Source organism: Manis javanica, chromosome X, assembly GCF_040802235.1.
Source record: "Manis javanica isolate MJ-LG chromosome X, MJ_LKY, whole genome shotgun sequence".
Taxonomy (NCBI): domain Eukaryota; kingdom Metazoa; phylum Chordata; class Mammalia; order Pholidota; family Manidae; genus Manis; species Manis javanica.
In genome coordinates, this window is record NC_133174.1 from 111,445,176 (window position 1) to 111,461,957 (window position 16,782).

At 39.8% G+C, this 16,782-nt stretch overlaps 1 protein-coding gene and 1 long non-coding RNA gene across 2 annotated transcripts in view; both read right to left on the reverse strand.

Moving 5' to 3' along the window:
* LOC140847395 (uncharacterized) overlaps positions 1–16,497 on the reverse strand; it is a 62,251-nt gene extending 45,754 nt beyond the window's left edge. Inside the window, exons 1-2 of the long non-coding RNA XR_012127378.1 lie at positions 13,020–16,497; positions 8,477–8,513 (exon numbers count right to left, since the gene is read on the reverse strand). This is a non-coding gene — a long non-coding RNA (uncharacterized lncRNA). The remainder of the gene's footprint in view (positions 1–8,476; positions 8,514–13,019) is intronic.
* LOC140847393 (kelch-like protein 4) overlaps positions 1–16,782 on the reverse strand; it is a 210,822-nt gene that overhangs the window by 174,991 nt on the left and 19,049 nt on the right. The gene's annotated exons all lie outside the window — the stretch shown is intronic.

Here is a 16,782-nt window from a genome sequence, read left to right on the forward strand (position 1 = left end):
CTTTTTTTTTGTACTAATCTTAGAAATCTGGTGGGTGTTTTGTACTTAGAGCACATCCCAGTTTGGACCAGCCACATTTCAACTGCTCTGTGGCAACAGGAGGTTCATGGCCTCAAACTGGACAACCCAGGTTTAGGGATGCATGCTCAGGTGATTAAGCTGTAAAACAACAGAAGATATTCCTTTAAAGTCAGGATGCAGACTTCTTTTTGGGGGGTTGGCTTGTAGTGGGGACGAGGTACAGGGAGGGGTTTCTGCAAGGCCGATGCCAGCCGATTTGATAACCCAGGTGTGATCATAAGATCAAGGATGCTTACTTTATAATGATTCATTAACCTATACCTTTGTGTGCTTCTGAGTATCTGTGGTTTATTTATTTATTTTTATTTTGGTATCACTAATGTACAATTACTTTAACAACATTATGGTTACTAGACTCCCCCTATTATCAAGTCCCCTCCACATACCCCATTACAGTCACTGTCCATCAGTGTAATAAGATGCTATAGTATCATTACTTGTCTTCTCTGTGTTACACTGCCTTTCCCGTGTCCCCCCCGCCCACCCCACATTATCTGTGCTGATCGTAATGCCCCTTTTTCCCCTGTATCCCTCCCTTCCCACCCATCCTCCCCAGTCCCTTTCCCTTTGGTAACTCTTAGTCCATTCTTGGGTTCTGTGAGTCTGCTGCTGTTTTGTTCCTTCAGTTTTTTCTTTGTTCTTATACTCCACAGATGAGTTAAATCGTTTGATACTTTTCTTTCTCCACCTGGCTTTGGTTTGTATTTTTAAGAAATATTGCTTGGATCATGAGCACAGTCATACTTCTTACCAGAGCATTTGTTTTTTATGAGCCTAGATACCCATTTGGCTGTTCTGTTTTGTTGTGTTTTCTTAACCAGGAAGCCATTTATCCTCGGCAATAATGCTGAAAATAAAAGTTACAAGGGATTTTGATCAAAGGGAGTCTTATTCAAAGAATAGATTGCAGGTAGTGAGAATAAACCCACTTGAAATTTATCTGATGCTCTTAAATAGATCCTTGCCTATGTTCTCTCAATACTCCATGGCTGGGTTTGAGCTATGCATTATTTTTTTTATTTTTTTATTTTTCTTAAGGAATGATTGATATACACGCTTATGAAGGTTTCACATGAAAAAACAACGTGGTTATTACATTTACCCATATTATCAATTCCCCACCCACACCCCAATGCAGTCACTGTCCATCAGTGTAGTAAGATGTTCTCCCCGTGATCCCCCACACCATGTGTACTAAACATAATACCCCTCATTCCCCTTCTCCCTCCCTCCCCACCCGCCCTCCTACACCCCTCCCCTTTGGTAACCACTAGTTCATTCTTGGAGTCTCTGAGTCTGCTGCTGTTTTCTTCCTTCAGTTGTGCTTCATTGTTATACTCCACAAATGAGGGAAATCACCTGGTATTTGTCTTTCTCCACCTGGCTTATTTCACTGAGCATAATGTCCTCCAACTCCACCCATGTTGTTGCAAATGGTAGGATTTGTTTCTTTCTTATGGCAGAATAGTATTCCATTGTGTATATGTACCACTTCTTCTTTATCCATTCATCTACTGATGGACACTTAGGTTGCTTCCATATATTGGCTATTGTAAAAAGTGCTGCGATAAACAAAGGGGTGCATGTATCTTTTTGAATCTGAGAAGTTGTATTCTTTGGGTAAATTTCAAGGAGTGGTATTCCCGGGTCAAATGGTATTTCCATTTTTAGTTTTTTGAGGAACCTCCATACTGCTTTCCACAATGGCTGAACTAGCTTACATTCCCACCAGCAGGGTAGGAGGGTTCCCCTTTCTCCGCATCCTCACCAGCATTTGTTGTTCCTACTCTTTCCGATACTGGCCATCCTTACTGGTGTGAGGTGATATCTCACTGTGGTTCTAATTTGCATTTCCCTGATGATTAGTGATGTGGAGCATCTTTTCATGTGTCTGTTGCCCATCTGAATTTCTTCTTTGGAGAACTGTCTCTTCATATCCTCTGCCCATTTGTTAATAGGGTTATTTGCTTTTTGGTATGTTAACCCCTTGTCAGATATGTCATTTACATATATATTCTCCCATTGTGTAGGATGCCTTATTGTTCTGTTGATGGTGTCCTTTGCCATACAGAAACTTTTTAGTTTGAGGTAGTCCCATGAGTTCATTTTTGGTTTTGTTTCCCTTGCTCGTAGAGATGTGTTCAGGAAGAAGTTGCTCATGCTTATATTCAGGAGATGTTTTCGTATGTTGTATTCTTAGAGTTTTATGGTTTCATGACTTACATTCAAGACTTTAATCCATTTCGAGTTCACTTTTGTGTACGGGATTAAACAATAATCCAGTTTCATTCTCTTGCATGTAGCTGCCCAGTTTTGCCAACATGAGCTTTTGAAGAGGCTGTCATTTCCCCATTGTATACCCATGGCTCCTTTATTGTATATTAATTGACCATATATGTTTGGGTGAATATCTGAACTCTCTATTCTGTTCAACTGGTCTGGGGTCTGTTCTTGTGCCAGTACCAAATTGTCTTGATTACTGTGGCTTCTTTCCCTCCTGCTGGTGAGCAGGGGTGGGGGGTAATGCTTGGGTCCCACGACGTCACGGCTTTGTATCCAGCGGGAGGGAAAGAATCAGAGTGGGGAGAGAGTGGAAGCTGGGGCAAAGTCTGGAAGGCACGAAGGGGCACCATTCTCACAGGAGAACACATGTCGCTCCTCTGCAACCCCCGGCGCTGTCCTAGGCCATCCTGATGGCTGCCCCATGCATGGCAGCTCAGGGGATTAACCCAGAGATTGCTCCCTGTTTCTCGGTAACTGACACAGGCAGCAGAGAAGGGCAAGGTGACCAGCAAGGAGGAAGGGACTTTGTTCTCCCAGCTGCCACATGCTCCACTTGCCAGCAATCACTTCTATCGCCATGGAAAGGCAGAAGAGCCTGGTCCAGTCAAAAATCACTCAAACAAGGCCAGAGAGAGGGCCTGGCGAGATAGATATAACCAATCTTACTGAAAAAGAATTCAAAACAAAATTCATAACCATGCTGATGGACCGGCAGAGAAATATGCAAGAGCTAAGGGATGAAGTCCAGAGGGAGATGACAGAAATGAAACAATCAATAGAAGGACTTAAGAGCAGACTGGATGAGGTACAAGAGACTGTTAAGGGAATAGAAATCAGAGAACAGGAATACAGACAAGCTGAGGCAGAGAGAGATAAAGGATCTTTAGGAATGGAAGAATATTAAGAGAACTGTGTGACCAATCCAAATGGAACAATAGGTGTACCAGAAGAAGAAGAGAGAGAAAAGGGATAGAAAGTGTCTTTGAAGTAATAATTGCTGAAAACTTCCCCAATATTGGGAAGGAAATAGTCTCTCAGACGATGGAAGCCCACAGATCTCCATAAATAAGGGACAAAGGAGGACAACACCAAGATATATAATAATTAAAATGGCAAAAATCAAAGACAAGGACAGGGTATTAAAGGCAGCCAGAGAGAGAAAAAAAAATCACCTACAAAGGAAAACCCATCAGGCCATCAACAGACTTCTCAAGAGAAACCTCACAGGCCAGAAGAGAATGGCATGATATATTTAATGCAATGAAACAGAAGGGCCTTGAACCACGAATACTGTATCCAGCAAGACTATCATTTAAATTTGAAGAAGAGATTAAATAATTTCCAGAGAAGCAAACGTTGAGAGAATTTGCTTCCCACAAACCACCTCTACAGGGTATTTTAAAGGGACTGCTCTGGATGGAAGTACTCCTAAGGCTAAATAGATGTCACCAGAGAAAACAAAATCACAGCAAAGAAAGTAGATCAACCAAATACTAACTAAAGGCAAAAAATAAAATCAGCTATCTCAAAAGCAGTCAAGGAAAACACAAAAGAGTACAGAATAAAACAGCTAACATATAAAGAGTGGAGGAGGAAGAATAAGAAGGGAGAGAGAAATAATCATCAGAGTGTGTATATAACAGCATAATAAGTGAGTTAAAGTTAGACAGTTAGATAGTAAAAATGGCACCCTTGAACCTTTGGTAACCACGAATCCAAAGCCTGAAATGGCAGTAAGTACATATCTATCAATAATCACCCTAAATACAAAGAAGAAATTCAGATGGGCAACAGACACATGAAAAGATGCTCCACATCACTAATCATCAGGGAAATTCAACTTAGAACCACAGTGAGATATCACCTCACACCAGTAAGGATGGCCAGCATCGGAAAGAGTAGGAACAACAAATGCTGGTGAGGATGCGGAGAAAGGGGAACCCTCCTACCCTGCTGGTGGGAATGTAAGCTAGTTCAGCCATTGTGGTAAGCAGTATGGAGGTTCCTCAAAAAACTAAAAATGGAAATACCATTTGTCCCAGGAATTCCACTCCTAGGAATTTATCCTAAGAATGCAGGAGCCCAGTTTGAAAAAGACAGATGCACCCCTATGTTTATTGCACCACTATTTACAATAGCCAAGAATTGGAAGCAACCTAAGTGTCCATGAATGGATAAAGAAGAAGTGGTACATATACACAATGGAATACTATTCTGCCATAAGAAAGAAACAAATCCTACCATTTGCAACAACATGGGTGGAGTTGGAGGACATTATGCTCAGTGAAATAAGCCAGGCAGAGAAAGACAAATGCAAGATGATTTCCCTCAAATGTGGAGTATAACAATGAAGCACAACTGAAGGAAGAAAACAGCAGCAGACACAGAGACTCCAAGAATGAACTAGTGGTTACCAAAGGGGAGGGGTGTGGGAGGGCGGGTGGGGAGGGAGGGAGAAGGGGAATGAGGGGTATTATGTTTAGTACACATGGTGTGGGGGATCACGGGGAGAACAGTGTAGCACACAGAAGGCACATAGTGGATCTGTAGCATCTTACTACACTGATGGACAGTGACTGCATTGGGGTGTAGTTGGGGACTTGATAATATGGGTAAATGTAATAACCACGTTGTTTTTTCATGTGAAACCTTCATAAGCGTGTATATCAATCATAACTTAATAAAAAAAAATAATAATGCATAGCTCAAAGCCAGCCATGGAGTATTGAGAGAACATAGGCAAGGATCTATTTAAGAGCATCAGATAAATTTCAAGTGGGTTTATTCTCACTACCTGCAATCTATTCTTTGAATAAGAATCCCTTTGATTCAAAATCCCTTGTAACTTTTATTTTCAGCATTATTGCCGAGGATAAATGGCTTCCTGGTTAAGAAAACACAACAAAACAGAACAGCCAAATGGGTATCTAGGCTCATAAAAAACAAATGCTCTGGTAAGAAGTATGACTGTGCTTATGATCCAAGCAATATTTCTTAAAAATACAAACCAAAGCCAGACGGAGAAAAACAAGTACCAAATGATTTCACTCATCTGTAGAGTATAAGAACAAAGAAAAAACTGAAGGAACAAAACAGCAGCAGACTCACAGAACCCAAGAATGGACTAACAGTTACCAAAGGGAAAGGGACTGCAGAGGATGTGTGGGAAGGGAGGGATAGGGGGAAAAGGGGCATTACGATCAGCACAGATAATGTGGGGTGGGCGGGGGGGGGACACGGGAAAGGCAGTATAACACAGAGAAGACAAGTAATGATACTATAGCATCTTATTACACTGATGGACAGTGACTGTAATGGGGTATGTGGTGGGGACTTGATAATAGGGGGAGTCTAGTAACCATAATGTTGTTAAAGTAATTGTACATTAGTGATACCAAAATAAAAATAAATAAATAAACCACAGATACTCAGAAGCACACAAAGGTATAGGTTAATGAATCATTATAAAGTAACCATCCTTGATCTTATGATCACACCTGGGTTATCAAATCGGCTGGCATCGGCCTTGCAGAAACCCCTCCCTGTATCTCGTCCCCACTACAAGCCAACCCCCCAAAAAAAAGTCTGCATCCTGACTTTAAAGGAATATCTTCTGTTGTTTTACAGCTTAATCACCTGAGCATGCATCCCTAAACCTGGGTTGTCCAGTTTGGGGCCATGAACCTCCTGTTGCCACAGAGCAGTTGAAATGTGGCTGGTCCAAACTGGGATGTGCTCTAAGTACAAAACACCCACCAGATTTCTAAGATTAGTACAAAAAAAAAGAATATAGACTGTCTCATTAATGATTTTTTGTCCTATTGAAAACATGCTGAAATGACAGTGTTTTGTATATACTGATTCAAATAAATATATTGTTTGTTAAATTAAAAAAAATACAAACCAGATTACCTCTAACAAACTATTTCATGAAACAACTTTGCAGTCTAAACATTTATGTGTCTTCATGGAGATAGTCTCCTTTTAACCTGGGCATTTGTTTAGCTAGAAGGTGACTGTGAGAAGAAAAGCCCCACAGTGGAGGGGTGAGCCTGCGGGCTCTGTGCCTTCCTGTTACTGCCCTCCTCTGTCAAGGAACTGTGTTTATATATGCAAACGACTGCAGCTACTTGTTAAGGTTTTATGGGGCAATGATTAGCACTGATGATTTAGGGTAAAATGAACAGGCTCTGGATCCAACAAAAGATTATCAGTGCGAACTGTCTTGGATAGGGAGGCAGAGGACAGCTCACGAAGTAAGAAATGTATTAATTTAGGTAGAAAAAAAGGGCTGAGCTAGAACTGGACTCAAAGAACCAGAAGGCTGAGCAGTAGGGGGAAGTTGGGGCCTCCTTCAGTATGAGCTGAAGTATAAACCCAGGGACCAGACTTGAACCACCACCACTGTCACAGCTTAGAATGGGCCAGGGGCAGATGCAAAGTGTACCTGTAAAACTGCACACCTACTTATGTGCTTCTGCTTATTGCAGATATATCTTGGGGACATAAAAATCCTCTTGCCTATAAGAAAATTGTATTTATTTTTAAGTTGTTGACACCCTCAAGGCAGCCAGACCAAAAGTGTGCACCTTCCACAGGGATTCTATTTCTCAAGGCTGTAAGGACAAGTCAGTGGCAGCAAAGGCTGGGCACCTGGCATTCCGGCTATGCATTGCCTGATACCCTAGCATTCGAGCAACAGAGTCCCTAGAATGTGGTGTTGCCTCCCAATTATCTCCAAAGTTAGCTCCCAGGTTGTTCAGTTTTAGGCCAACATTCAAAGAACAGTCAACACCTTGTATATAGTATACTTTCTCCTGACTCATTAGAAAAGACTTGAGGGCCACTTCACGGAAAAACCATTTTATTCCACTCCAATTCCCAAATCTCTTAATGCATTTTTATTGTGATAACGTACACATAATATAAAATTTACCATTTTAAAGTGTATACAGTGCAGTGACATTAAGTTTACTTACAATGTCATATAAACATCACCACAATCTATTTCTCTTACTGCATGTTTTTCATCTAGTGCTCAAACTAGAAAATGGCTATTGAGTTTGAAAAACATATTTTGGGATTGAGAGCATATGGTTGAAAACCACTTGTTTTATATAAGTATGTCCTAAATCAAACACTTCTAATAATGACATCTAAGCACTAATAAGTAAGTTACTTACCTTCTTGATCTAAATATGTTCCAATACACATGAGCTAAGAATTTCAATAGCTATTATTTTCTTATTACCAGAGATAATGTACAGCAGACTTACATTATTACTCCTAGGGCAGCTGAGAAGAAGCATTTCCAACCTCGATATATAAAATAGGGGCATTCCTAAAGTTTTCAATGAAGTAAAGTGTGGTAAGGAGAATGATTTTTCAGCTTAATTTCACTATACTAGTGAACTAAGAAATATCCTTTTGATGCCAGTATGTCTAGGTCTTTGTGACTGCTGCATGTTCTATGAAATGAGCATGTGTGTGTGTGGAGGAACGTGTGAGTGCGCTAATCCCCTAAACTCCTCTCTTGTTCATGATTCCTCTGTCTAGCCCCACAGCTGGGGGCTCATCTATTCACCCTCTTATCTTTATATAGTCCAAGTTACAGCTTGCAGATGACCAGGCCCCTCCTTTGGATGGAGTAGCCAACCTAAGATTCTTCTTAGTCCCAGGAAAATGAAGAGACAGGTCTATGCGTCCTGCTCACTTGCCTGAGGTGCAGGATGCTCAGCTCTTGGCCAGATGCTAGTCTACAAAGGCATCTCCCTTTCCTTTACCGACTTCCTACTGTGGAGTGGGATTGTGATAGTTGATGCATTTCTCATGATGTCTAAACCTCCTAAGCCTCCCCCAGTCTACCCTCCTGCGCCCCCCTGCCCAAAGTGCCAATAACAGTAACTTTTGACCTCTTTTAACAATAACATTAGACCTTTGCAGAATTCCAGATTAACTGAGAGTGAAAGTCACAGAAGTGAGAAAGGCAAAGAGGGAAACTGACTAATGTCAACAGATGATTTTGCTGGTTGCTGATTCACACATTTTTCTCTAGTAATATTAGAAATTATCCTTAATATGTTGCTTTATCAGTGAATTTCATTGTACATACCTGTTGTTGACAGTGATTTTGATCGTGGTTTTGTTGTCTGAAAAGTAAAGAGAGATTGATTTTATTACTTATGGTTAATAATTTATATAACTTCTCCTAAATTCACAATCTTTGAATCTGATTATCCTTTGTGCTTAAGAGTTTTTTTCTCCCCAGCAATTCACAAAGGAGAAAAAGTGTTGTTTTTTGTATCTAATCCCATTTAGCTTCTACTTAATGCCTCTGGGTAGAGGACATGCTCTATTACTTAGAGGAGTAGAATAACTGCTGCATAAACAGAACAACAGCTGCTACATAAACTAGCATCCATCTGCTATTACTACTCTTGATCCACTTTAGCCATGTTTATTTTACAGTGAGTTGGGAAGAGCATGGGTCTGGAGAGAGAGGAGATAAGCTAGTCCTTTCGCCTGCTCTGCTTGTTCAGAGCTTTCTGATAAGTCATTTCCTCCCCACCACCTCAGAACTTCTAGTCTCCCATCACCTCACAGTAGGAAGAGATATATGGACGATTATTGATGATGGATTAAAATAATAGGTTTCTGATCATATGCAATACCAAATTAGATATGGCCTTATTTTAGGTATCACGGTATTCTATCTTCTGATCAGTTATTTATTATCACCTACTACATGCAACTGAAACATATTTTACTAAATTGTAGCAAGAGAGTAATACAGTCATGTACATTATTGAGTAATAAAACATCAAAGGCCTAAGACTAATTCTGATTTATTTTCAAGTTTTTCTACCTACATAGATCTCTTGCTTGTTTTCTTCCTGACCTTCTTAAAGGAAAATGGCACTCTATCTTCATTTTATGCCCTAATGTTATTGAATTTACTTTTCTCCCCAAGGACTACAATTCCATTTTGAGAATTACAGCCAGACTGAATTTACAACTTACTCCTAGTGTTAGGTAGAAAGACAGAAATGAGCGGGATGAAAAGAAGAGAATGCCCCTTAAAAATGACGCAGAGAGTGGATCAGATAGAACCAGAGAGCCAGAAATGACTCAGAGTTAATCAGATGAAGCCACAGGGTCCAAGAGTGACTCAAGAAATCTGCAGGGTCCACCCAGGGATGAAACATCAGAAGCACAGGCACAGCACATCCCCTGTCCCCATTTCACTAACCAGAACAAGCCCTAGAGAGCTAAGAGCTGTCAATCAAGGACCTCTCTGCCCTGCCAAAACCACATAAAAGAAGCCTCAGAATGAGCTTCCGGGCCTGTCTCACTTTAGGCAGGCCTGGCCTGTTACTCTCTGCAGACTGCAGGAAAACTGACTTGGCTTTCTTGACTTTGGGTTCTCATCTCACTATATCTGACTTCCCTGTGACACCGAGCTGAGTTCCTTCTTTCCTAACACTAGTAGGAAAAGAATACCTTAAAGTGTCAGCTAGGGTTACACAGCAATACCTCATCCTCAGACTAGTACCTTTTTGCAATATGAAACCTGGACCTGAGTGCCAACTTCAGTGATACAGTTCCTCTCCTTAGGATTCATTTATTTTTTCTAAGATCTAGGTTCTTAGGCCAACTCAGCACAATTTCTTTCTTGTAGGTCCTCTACAATCTAATGCACCCCAATTCCTTTCTCTGCTCTCTCTACTTGATACCACAGGCAGCAAGTGGAACCCAGTGAGTCCTGTGTCTTTCTTGCTACCTGTCCCCAGAGGCTTTCTGTCCCACAGGCATGCACTTAGATAAAAGGAAAAAGCAAAATCCTGAGAACAGAACTAATCAAATAAACGAGAAAAGCCTCATTATTAGACGACTAGAAACTAGTTGTAATATCACATACATACAATCTGCAATTTGCAATGAATTATCAGATTCTTTTTGGAGCCAATTGAGGAGAAACATGCAAATGAATTCACTGTTATATTCAGAAGTTGCACCACAAAATTCTAGTTGTGATAAGATAGTGCATCCACTTTTCCCTAGTCTTAGGTGGTTTTCCCTGATAGAGTGATGCTACTAGAGGTAAGTGCTTAAGGTTTAGGTCATTTGTACTACCAACTCCCTATTTCTTAAATAAAAGTGAGAGTAACATTGATGACAATTAGTTCAGAGCCCCAAAAGGCCCAAAAGAGATGGCATGGTTTTTCAGTTTAATGTGCCATGTCATAAAACTTACATACGACTTTCTGCTACTGACCTCTTTCATATAACCTCACTTCAGACCAGAAGATACCTGAGAGGTATCTTCCCATGGCTGGCCGACTAACCCTTGAAGACTAATAGGACGAGACTAAATTTTAGTCTGCCTGCTTAAGTCTTCTGAACATCTAATTTTCAATCCAATTGGGGGTCTTTTACTTGTATCTCAGGCCTATAGCTTTGGGGGTGATGCATGATATCTCCTGATCATCCATACACATAGTCCATTCTATGGCCAAATCCATCTACTCATTCTAGTGGCTGAAAGGGATTGAAAAGCAGCACCTCTCTCCTATCATCAGTGTTTCAATATGAGCGCTAAGGACTGGGTAGTTCCACAGGTGGCCCTCCCTTTACCTGACATTTTATCCACTGCTCTGTCCTCAATTCACCTTCAGCATTCCTCCTGTCTCCAGTCCTCTCTCCTGATGCTTTGTGAAGAACAACTGAAGTCAGGGACCCTGCTTCATTCACATTGGCGTCCCCTGAATACCGAGCACCATACTTTGGACATAGTAGTTACTCAAGAAATATGAAGCATGTTCCCATTTAACATGTTTTAGATCTATGCATATTGTTCTCTACTCCAAAATGAAGGCCATTGTGCAGGTCATAAACAATTAATGGACTTCAGCAACCAGTAACTAACTGTTTTCAATTTGTCTTACATGCTGCCATCAGAGATGTTCAGCAGAGTTATTGATTTGATAATACCACATCCCTCCTCAAAACCATTAGACTGTCAGGCAATGAATGAAATACAAACTTCTGAACACAGTCTTTTGGACAACAGACTCACTAAGTTCTCTACTCTGTTTCTCTTTTCACCTTCCATCCCAACCATAAGAACATACTCAGTATCGAAATGCAAAGCTTAATTATTGCAACTGTTTACCCCACTACTATCTTGTCACATTTGCTTCCTATTGTTCTGATTTCTTCGGTTCCTAAGTCTATTTCATTAAGCTTACTGTGAATGCCCTTTGTGTTAGCATTAGAAAAAAACAGAACTAAGGAGTTGAAGAAAGAGAAGAGAGAGGGGGTAAATGGCAGAACAGGTGTGATGCATCCACAGTTGAGCCTTGGGAAGCAAGGAGCTCTGTCAGAACAAGAGGACTTAGTCAAAGGCCTTGAACCTGTGTTCTCTGTAAGGTTAAGAGAATGTTACATGGGTACAATGAGCTGAGCCAGACCAGACAATGCTGTTAGCTATGTTTTGTGCTCTGGCCTGGAACTGTCCTAGGTATACTTAAATGTTTTCTAATCCTGTGCATTTGAAAGGAATTGGGGAGAAGCTCCAGGTCATGCGTGGAGTTCTTCATTTTAGCTGAGCCAAGATTTTTAGTAAAATGGTATCCAGAGTTATTGAAAGGACTCAAAGTGATTCTGTAGCTCTGTAGTCTAGGCTGGGGGGACAGGAGAAAGAGGGAGGCAGTAATAAATGCTCTATAAAACTACACATAATCATTACTCTCTCACCTTTGTTTCTTTAAACTGTTCTAATACTGGCCTAGTCAGTTTCCTTCCTTCAGTATCTTTGTACCCTATTACACTCAGTAACTCAGACAAACTGACTTCTATCACTCTTAAGCTCAAAATCCTCCTAGGAAGCTTGGTTTGACCGCCGACACCATTTACCACCACACACTGTTTCACTTTACCCAACCATTTTCATCAGTTTGGGATTTACAAAACCTATCATGGACCTCATTTAGTTTGAGTGTTTAAAAATGACGGTGTTGGGTATGTGTGTTTCATTAGGAGTTATTTTATATGCATGAAATATTACTCAAGTTTGAGGGGAACAGGACATCAGCAGAATAGGTGGCCACCAAGGTTTGAGGGCTGAAAGGTCCCTAGGCCAAATAAAAAAATCTCCACTGGCCTTGATTTTGCATCAGTGGAGACTGATTACTTTGGATCACAGTGCAAATATCCTTAGGATGGGGTAACATATTGTCATTAATACTACACAGAAAACTAATTTGTCACCATTAGGAAACAATAACCTCAAGAGGCACAAGTAATGGATGTTTGAATGGGGAAAGGAGAAAAGAATAGATCCAGCTCCCAGAGAGCCACCTGGAGGAGAGACGTAGTACTACCTGAAAGGGGAGTGAAGGTCCTGCATATCAGGGGAGCATAGAACAAAAGGGAGAATAAAGAGAGGAGGAGGTAGAGCACGGATGACTAACTGCCTACTTCACAATTTGAGCTCAGTCCCAAGAGGTTGCAAAAGATGAGAGTTTCACTACATACAACTAGAACTACAAGGATGGAGGATTGCACAGAATTGGCCTTCATGCAGCACTCCTGGGTCATTATGGAAATGTTAATTAAAAATAACATTGGTTTATGAAGTGTTCTTAGATACTTACTTAATTGGCGAATCATGAGAAGGGAAGATTCCAAGAGCTACGGGTGGATTTTCAGAGAGAAAAAGAAAATTATTAGTTGTCGGTATCCTACACAAGCTACAGGTAAAATGATAATTAACAGACCTTAATAGGTCTTTATTTCCTGCTGTCACTGCTCTGTTTAAACCTTCCAGGGACTCCTTGGGAGACCTTAAGATCTGGGATCACTGCTTACTTCACAGCTTTACCTCTGGTCACCATTTCACATATATTCTGTGTTCTAGAGATAGTGAACACCATGCAATTCCCTTTGCCTCTCTCCCTTACTATTTCCTTTGTAACTTTAGTGTCCCTCTTTTAGATTTCTCATCCTTTAGGACTCAACTCAGCTCATGTCACCTCCTTCAGAGAGCCTTCCTTGAAATCTGCCTATGTACACAGGCATCCTCCATAATGCTCCCAGAGCACTCTAGACATCCTTCCATTCTAGGACTTTCTATGCTGTGCTGTGATTACTAGCTTACAGTGCCTGGCATATAGTCAACATGCAATAACATTTATTTGTTGAATTAATTCTTTAACATGTGTGTCGGCTCAATGCTTGCTCATTAGTCTGCCTGTCATTAATCTATTCCCAAGCAAATACTGTCCAACATGCTCTGTATGTCACCTAGAAAAGTTCCATAAGTGGGTTTTGGTAAATATTTCTGGATAATTATACTAAAGCAGGTCTTCATGTAGAGTATGTCCACAGGAATACTGGGATGGTGTTATTAAATTATGCACATACATGACTCAACAGTCTTAGGACAACAGAATGTTCTGCATAATAGAAGGTACTATTACAAATTAGGGCTGGTTCAAAGTCAAGGTGAATTGCTATTTATTTTTCTCCCAATAAATGTGAAGTGAAGAGTAACCAATAAATTCCAATGATCTACTTAAAAAGTTTTACTTGAATTCTATGTACCGTCTTGAGATTATTGTGTATGAGTATGTTTTTGCGTGTGTACAGTTTTGGAAAGGAAGGAGCTGGAATTAATAGTGCACAAACCTGAAAAATTAAGTGTAAAGATAATACGGTGGGGGTAGTTTTGAAATATGTCTACAAATTCTTTGAGAATACTCCCCCCCAAGAGGTGGAAGGTAATTCTCTTCTCCTTGAGTGTGGATTGGAATTAGTGACTTACTTCTAATGCAAAGTATATGGTGGAAGTGAAGGTGCCCAACTTCTGAGACTAGGTTATAAAATATATTGTGGCTTCAGTCCCTCTCTCGGAGCACTCACTCTGGGCAAAGCCAGATGCCATATCATGAAGATACTCAAGAAGCCCTACGGAGAGGCCCATATGGTGAGAAACTAAGATATCCTGCCAACAGCCATTATGAGTGAGCCACCTTGGAAATGAATCCTCCTGTCCCAGTCAAGCGTTTGGATGACTGCAGCAGCCCTGGCTAACACCTTGACCATAACCTCATGAGACACCCTGAGTCACAACTACCCAGCTAAGTTGTTCCTATATTGCTAACCACAGAAACTGGTAAGTAATAATGTTTTTTTTAAGATGCCAAGTTTTGCAGTGATTTGTTCCTCAGGAATGGATAACTAATTATTATTAATTAATTGATAACTCATAGACAACTGTTAAAAAAATAAAGAACTCTTCTTTCTTTCCTAGCAATATGGTGGATTAAATATCCTCAAGAGCCTAACTGTGTAAAGCCTATTAGAAATGCAATGGGAATTTGATACAAGTACAACTGTAATGTAGAATTTCAATACACCTCTTTGATGGCTGAGCACATTTAGGAGGCAGTAAGAAAAGAGTCCAGTAGACAAAAAAAATCAGTAAAGACATAAAAATTGAATAATATAATCAATAAATGTAATTTAATATTCATTTTAGAGTCTATATCCTTCGAATAGAGAATATTTTTGATATGTCCATGAAACACTTTCTATCAATCACATATTTGGTCACAAAGAAATCCTTAACAATTTCAATGTGTTAAAGATTTACAGGCTATATTCTGTGAACCTAATTTTTAAAATGTGACCCAAAATATTAATTTCTTGATGATTAAGAAATATTCTTATGGATAGCTCTTAGATCAAAGAAGGAATTAAAATGAGAAAGTATAATCTAGCTAAAAAAAGAACACTATCAAAACCTGTGGGAATAGCTTTTGTTATTTCCTGTAAGTTCTGATAAAAGGTGTTCTTTTCATTGCCTCTTCCATGAGAATCTATAACTGACTGCTTGACTGTTCGTCTTACACGTCCCACCTGGATACCTACAGGCACCTCAAACTCAATATGTTCAAAGCAGAACTGATTTTCTCGCTTCCAAACTTGTTCATCTTTCTGTATTGCCTATCTACTGAATGGCAACGCTATTCACTATCCATTTGGTTGCCCAGTCTAGAAATCTGGGAGTTGTCATCAGCTACGTCATCTCCCATATTAATCAGTAACCAAATCTCATCCATTCAGCCTCCTTAGTTTGAGTCAAATCTGTGCCCAACTCTTCATCCTCACTGCCAATGACTTTTTTCAGGATTTGTTTCTAGCCTTGACTATTAGAATAGCCTCTTTAATTGTCATAAGAGACAGCATGGTATTGTGGACTTACTGAGAAGACAGACGTGGGTTAAAATCCTGCATTTGCCACATACTATATGAAACCTTGGGCAAGATAATTTACCACTCTGAGACTTAGCTTACTTATATGTAAAATGGTAGATAAAAATAGCTCTGACCTCATTAAATTGGTGGGAGGGTTAAATGAGAGAATACAGAGTTCAGCATAGTACCTGGCATAAGGCAAGTGTTCAATAAATGCTGTTATTTTAATTTTCTTACTGCTTCCAGTCTCTTCACCTCTAATTCTGCTTTCTCTTTTTTTAGAAAAGGCAAATTCTGATACTATGCCTCTGCCAATACTCTTCAAGAGTTGCCCTTTGATGATAGTTTTATCCTATTAGAGATTATAGGTAGATTTCTTGCCATGGCCTATCAGAATTTTAATGACCCAGCCCTTCTCTACCCTGTCAAGCTTCATATTCCGCAATTCTCTAACGTGAACTTTTAGCTAAAGCAATTCTGAAAACATTTGTATTTCCACAGACACAGTATGCTCTCATGTCTGTATTTTGATAAATGTAAATGTATTCCCTTTTCCTGGACGGTTCTCTTTCCATTTGTCTGTTTAGAAAATGCACATCTCAGCTCACTTGTAGCCTCCTCTGTTAAAGCTTCCTGGCTTCCCTGTGGCTCCACCGGACATTATACATACATACCTCTATTGTTATACTTAACATGCTGGGTTGTGATTATTGGCATGACTGTTCTCCACTAGAATGTAAAATCCAGGGTATGGACCACGGCTTTTCTACTTTGTATGTTCGTTAATTAGCATAGTGCCTGGCATGTGGCAGAAGCTCAATAAGTATTAGTTAGGTTAAGGATTAATGGAGTGCAGGGTTCTTAATAACTACTGCTAATGTTTACCTGAATCATAGCTTAAACTTGAGTTCTTGGCCTTTCTTCCATTTAAATCAGCATTTGTCATCTATATGTGCCACAAAAAATATAAAAACAGGAAATATTCAAAGGAGTTTTTAAAGAATTTGAGTATAAGCTATTATTTCTATATTTCCTAATTTGTTGTAATTATTTATAATAATTTTAATAAAATTGAAATTTCTATGTTTTAAATGTATAAACAGCTCACATTTAAAATAAAGAAGTTTAGGAAAATGATTTAAAAAGTCCACTTGCAAT